Source organism: Hordeum vulgare, chromosome 1H (assembly GCF_904849725.1).
Source record: "Hordeum vulgare subsp. vulgare chromosome 1H, MorexV3_pseudomolecules_assembly, whole genome shotgun sequence".
Classification (NCBI taxonomy): Eukaryota; Viridiplantae; Streptophyta; class Magnoliopsida; order Poales; family Poaceae; genus Hordeum; species Hordeum vulgare.
In genome coordinates this window covers 29,540,418-29,546,623 of record NC_058518.1, presented here as the reverse complement: position 1 = coordinate 29,546,623, position 6,206 = coordinate 29,540,418, and positions in this window count along the sequence as shown.

Sequence of the window (6,206 nt, the reverse complement as noted above, 5' to 3'; positions counted from 1 at the left end):
TTTCTGAATAGCGGCCTACAACACAACTCATTGTTAGCATATTGGTTCCAACGCACAACATAATGCGGAAAGATATTTGAGTCCATTAAACTAACCTCGATGGCGAGCTCGACTGGCCGTGCACACGTGTTATCTCTGGACAAGAGCTCGTTTGGCATGCCTTTATCTGCCGAAGCAGTGAAGGGGGTGGTGGCGGCGGCGGCGGTGGGCCGGAGCAGTGAAGGGGGTGGTGGAGGCGGCGCTGTAGGGGGCAGGGGCGCGTGCGAGATGACAGGAGATCGACGGGGAGCGTGCCGTTAGGGGAGCGGGGCTGGGGGCTGGGTGCCGTTAGGGGGAGCCCCCCTTTGCCGTCTGTAGAAGCTGGGAGGCGGACGACAAAGGGGTGGCTGGGTGGGGTGGGCTTCGGCCATTAGGGGGAGCCCCCCTTTGCCGTACGGGTTTTCTTTGCCGTCCGCCTCCAGGCCCTTTGCCATGCGTCAGCAGACGGCAAAGAGGTGGCCGACGGCAAATAAAACCTTTGCCATCAGCAACCTCTTTGCCGTCTGCTTTGTGCCAGCTGACGGCAAAGAAGATCTTTGTCATGTGTCAGCAGACGGCAAAGGCATGGCAGATGGCAAATTTCTCAATTCCAGTAGTGCATCATCATGATCTCCATCATCGTGCCGCCATCGAGGTTGTCGTGTATGCTATGTTATTACTACTAAAGCTACGTCCTAGCAATATAGTAAACGCATCTGCAAACACAAACGTTAGTTTAAAGACAACCCTATAGCTCCTGTCGGTTGCCGTGGTATCGATGTGCAAGTCGATATTAACTATTACAACATGATCATCTCATACATTCAATATATCACATCACGTCGTTGGCCATATCACATCACAAGCATACCCTGCAAAAACAAGTTAGATGTCCTTTAATTGTTGTTGCATGTTTTACGTGGTTGCCATGGGTATCTAGTAGGATCGCAGCTTACTTACGCAAACACCACAACGGAGATGTATGAATTTCTATTTAACCTCTCTCCAAGGACCTCCTCGGTCAAATCCGATTCAACTAAAGTTGGAGAAACCGACACTCGCCAGTCATCTTTGAGCAACGGGGTTGCTCGTAGCTATGAAACCAGTCTCTCGTAAGCGTACGAATAATGTCGGTACGAGCCGCTTCGATCCAACAATACCGCAGAATCAAGAAAAGACTAAGGAGGACAGCAAATCGCACATCACCGTCCACAAAAACTTTTGTGTTCTACTCAAGATAACATCTACGCATGAACCTAGCTCATGATGCCACTGATGGGGAACGTCGCATGGGAAACAAAAAATTTCCTACACGCACGAAGACCTATCATGGTGATGTCCATCTACGAGAGGGGATTTCCGATCTACGTACCCTTGTAGATAGCACAACAGGAAGCGTTAAGAAACACGGTTGATGTAGTGGAACGTCCTCACGTCCCTCGATCCGCCCCACGAACCGTCCCGCGATCTGTCCCACGATCCGCTCCGATCTAGTGCCGAACGGACGACACCTCCGCGTTCAGCACACGTACAGCTCGGCGATGATCTCGGCCTTCTTGATACAGCAAGAGAGACGGATAGGTAGATGAGTTCTCCGGCAGTGTGACGGCGCTCCAGAGGTTGGTGGTGATCTATCTCAGCAGGGCTCCGCCCGAGCTCCACAGAAATACGATCTAGAGGAAAAACCGTGGAGGTATGTGGTCGGGCTGCCGTGGCAAAGTTGTCTCAAATCAGCCCTAATACCTCCGTATATATAGGAGGGAGGGGGAGGGCCTTGCCTTGAGGCTCAAGGGAGCCCCAAGGGGTCGGCCGAACCAAGGGGGAGAGTCCTCCCCCTCCAATCCTAGTCCAACTAGGATTGGAAGGTGGAGTCCTTCTCCACTTTCCCACTTCCCCTTTTTTTCTTTCTCTTTGATTTTTTCTTCTCCTGCACATAAGGCCTATTGGGCTGTCCCAACAGCCCACTAAGGGCTGGTGCGGCACCCCTAAGGACTATGGGCTTCCCCGGGTGGGCTGCCCCCCCCCCCCCCGGTGAACATCCGGAACCCATTCGTCACTCCCGGTACATTCCCGGTAATGCCGAAAACTTTCCGGTAATCAAATGAGGTCATCCTATATATCAATCTTCGTTTCCGGACCATTCTGGAAACCCTCGTGACGTCCATGATCTCATTCGGGACTCCGAACAACATTCGGTAACCAACCATATAACTCAAATACGCATAAAACAACGTCGAACCTTAAGTGTGTAGACCCTACGGGTTCGAGAACTATGTAGACATGACCCGAGAGACTCCTCAGTCAATATCCAATAGCGGGCCTGGATGCCTATATTGGATCCTACATATTCTTCGAAGATCTTATCGGTTGAACCTTAGTGCCAAGGATTCATATAATCCCGTATGTCATTCCCTTTGTCCTTCGGTATGTTACTTGCCCGGGATTCGATCGTCGGTATCCGCATACCTATTTCAATCTCGTTTACCGGCAAGTCTCTTTACTCGTTCCGTAATACAAGATCCCGTGACTTACACTAAGTCACATTGCTTGCAAGGCTTGTGTGTGATGTTGTATTACCAAGTGGGCCCCGAGATACCTCTCCGTCACACGGAGTGACAAATCCCAGTCTTGATCCATACTAACTCAACGGACACCTTCGGAGATACCTGTAGAGCATCTTTATAGTCACCCAGTTACGTTGCGACGTTTGATACACACAAGGTAGTCCTCCGGTGCCAGTGTGTTATATGATCTCATGGTCATAGGAATAAATACTTGACACGGAGAAAAACAGTAGCAACAAAATGACACGATCAACATGCTACGTTCATTAGTTTGCATCTAGTCCATCACATGATTCTCCTAATGATGTGATCCCGTTATCAAGTGACAACACTTGCCTATGGTCAGGAAACCTTGACCATCTTTGATCAACGAGCTAGTCAACTAGAGGCTTACTAGGGACAGTGTTTTGTCTATGTATCCACACAAGTATTGTGTTTCCAATCAATACAATTATAGCATGGATAATAAACGATTATCATGAACAAAGAAATATAATAATAACTAATTTATTATTGCCTCTAGGGCGTATTTCCAACACTCGTGACATTCGGGATCTTATCCGGGAGTCCGAACAACCTTTGGTAACCACATACTATTCCCTTTACAACTCTAGCGCCATCGAACCTTAAGTGTGTAGACCCTACGAGTTCGGGAGACATGCAGACATGACCGAGACAACTATCCGGTAAATAACCAACAACAGGGTCTGGATATCCATGTTGGTTCCCACATGTTCCTCGATGATCTCATCGGATGAACCAGGATGTCAAGGATTCAATCAATCCCGTATGCAATTCCCTTTGTCTACCGGTATGATACTTGCCCGAGATTCGATCGTCGGTATCCCCATACCTTGTTCAATCTCGTTACCGACAAGTCTCTTTACTCCTTCCGTAGCACATCATCCCATGTCTAACTCCTTAGACACACTGAGCTCAATATGATGATGGATTACCGAGTGGGCCCAAAGATACCTCTCCGTCACACGGAGTGACAAATACCAGTCTCGATTCATACAACCCAACAGACCCTTTCAGAGATACCCATAGTGCACCTTTATAATCACGCAGTTACGTTGTGACGTTTGATACACCCAAAGCACTTCTACGGTATCCGGGAGTTGCACAAACTCATGGTCTAAGGAAATGATACTTGACATTAGAAAAGCTTTAGCACACGAACAACACGATCTAGTGCTACTTTTAGGATTGGGTCTTGTCTATCACATCATTCCCTAATGATGTGATCCCGTTATCAACGACATCCAATGTCCATGATCAGGAAACCATGATCATCTATTGATCAACGAGCTAGCCAACTAGAGGCTCACTAGGGACACATTGTGATCTATATATTCACACATGTATTACGGTTCCCGATTAATACAATTATAGCATGAATAATAGAAAATTATCATGAACTGGGAAATATAATAACAACCACTTTATTATTGCCTCTAGGGCATATTTCCAACAAGAGCGGTTGGGAGTTTGATGTATACTATTGTGTGTACAAGGCCTAACATTGCTCATGCGGTTAGTACTGTGAGCAGATTTATGTCTAATCCAGGAAGACCTCATTGGGAAGTCGTGAAGTGGATTTTGAGATATCTCCGGGGCACACAAATCTAAAGCTTTGCTTTGGTAGTGGTGAGGCCAAGCTGATTGCTTTTTCAGATTCATACATGGCTGGAGATGTTGACAGAAGGAAGTCTACTTCAGGTTACTTGGGTACCTATGTAGGGAGAGCAGTGTCATGGCAAAGAAGGTTGCAAAAGTGTCCGGCGTTGAATACAACCGAAGCTGAACTCATCGCAGTAACAGAGGCGAGCAAAGAGCTATTGTGGCTGAAACGGTTGGCTTGTGAGCTTGGTTTTAAGCAAGACAAGTATGTGTTGTTTTGTGACAACCAAAGTGCTATCCACTTGAGTAAGAATGCAAGTTTTTGTTCAAGGTCTAAGCATATAGAAGTCCGCTATAATTAGATTCGAGATGTGTTGTATTCCAAGCAAATGCAACTTGAGAAGGTTCACAACTATGACAATGTGGCTGATATGTTGACTAAAGTGGTGACTAGGAAGAAGCCCGAAGTATGCCACCGGCTTGCTGGCATGGATGCCGGAAGGTAGTGAGACCCTCCATGATGTCGGGAGGGCGAGTTTGTTGGGCTAAGTCCCTCCACATGGAGGTGTGTTGGCAGCCCAACATCAGCCCACAAGTCCAACACATGTAAGTCGTTGATCCTCGCTGCATCCAACGGTTGAGAGTGCTTTCAAGGTAAGGGAAGCAAGAAGAAAACCCTAGCCACTCCATCCATGCCTGTGGTGGCTGTCATTCTGAGAGTGAGAGAGAGCACATAAGAGAAAACACAACCTGTTTAAGAGAGGAATGAGAAGTGGAGGCTCTGTCCAGATTTGGTGCATCTGACTAGACAATGTTCAAGCTAGTGATTGGAGGCTCAAACGTGCTTGGATCGACCCCAAAATTGGTGAGCTCGTTCCTTACTTTGATTACTTCGATCTGGTTAGCTGGTATGAGGATTGGGTCAGTGGAGCATCAGATTTGAGAGTGCTTCTGTCAGCTCTGACTGTTGCAGTTACAGAACAGAGTAGTTTTGGGAGACAAACAGCTTGGATTGGCAAACGGTGGCCGACCGAGCTGAAATTTTGAGTGGATCTCGGGAACTAGTGTGTCTACTTGTCTGCCAAATTTGGTGATGTTTGGTCTAGCGTTTTAGGAGCAGTTTGTAATATAGTGATGGAGACAGAAGTTGTGTGTACTCTGCTTCGTTGGAATCTTACCTCTTGTGGTTGTTGTTGCTGTTGCCGGTTGGTAATGTAGAGAGTGTATTGTAAATCTCTCTAGAGGTTCTAGAGAAGACTTTGTACTCATCAATCTCATAGTGAAGTTGTGTGGACCGGTCGGTCCACATCCGTGGTTTTTTACTCCTCAACTTGAGGAGGCTTTTCTACGTTAAATACACATGTGCATGTTGTTTGTGTTATTCCGCTGCTTACTTGTTGGTTGAAGCTGTCCTCAAAGTTCATCACAAAAGAAGGGGGATGTGTAGTGTGCATATTTGCTGTGTAGGTGAATTTATGCAGCTCATTGTTGCTGTCCAGCCCCAACACCTCTTCCTCCGCACGGTCGTGCCGTTCCTCATTGTGCATGTCCCTCAACTCCGTCTGTGATGGAATAGATAGCTAGCTGCTGCTACCCACGGACGGCGATGTGATGCACAACCTCGAACCCTCGATGTCGTCCAGCCGCTGCTGAGGACAAGGCGAGGATGTTAGGAGCAGCTCTGCGTTTGGGCCGTTGGCGACGACCCGACGCCGGAGCAGCTCCGTGTTTGGGCCGTTGGCGACGACCCGACGCCTGAGGGAATCAAAAGCACTGTCCGGAGGTCGCGGATGGTCGACATTGTCGATTGCTTGAACTTTGGTCGGCCGATTACTCCGTTGTTGCCATGGCTTTTCCTTTCTGAATTTCCAGTATTGTTCTGTGCATCACCGAGGTCACTCTCACATGGATAATTTCCGTTTTATGTATACCTGAAATGTTTCATTCAAAGCAAATCTCACGTACTAGCTTGCTTTAAGTTTTCAATCTCACATACTAGCT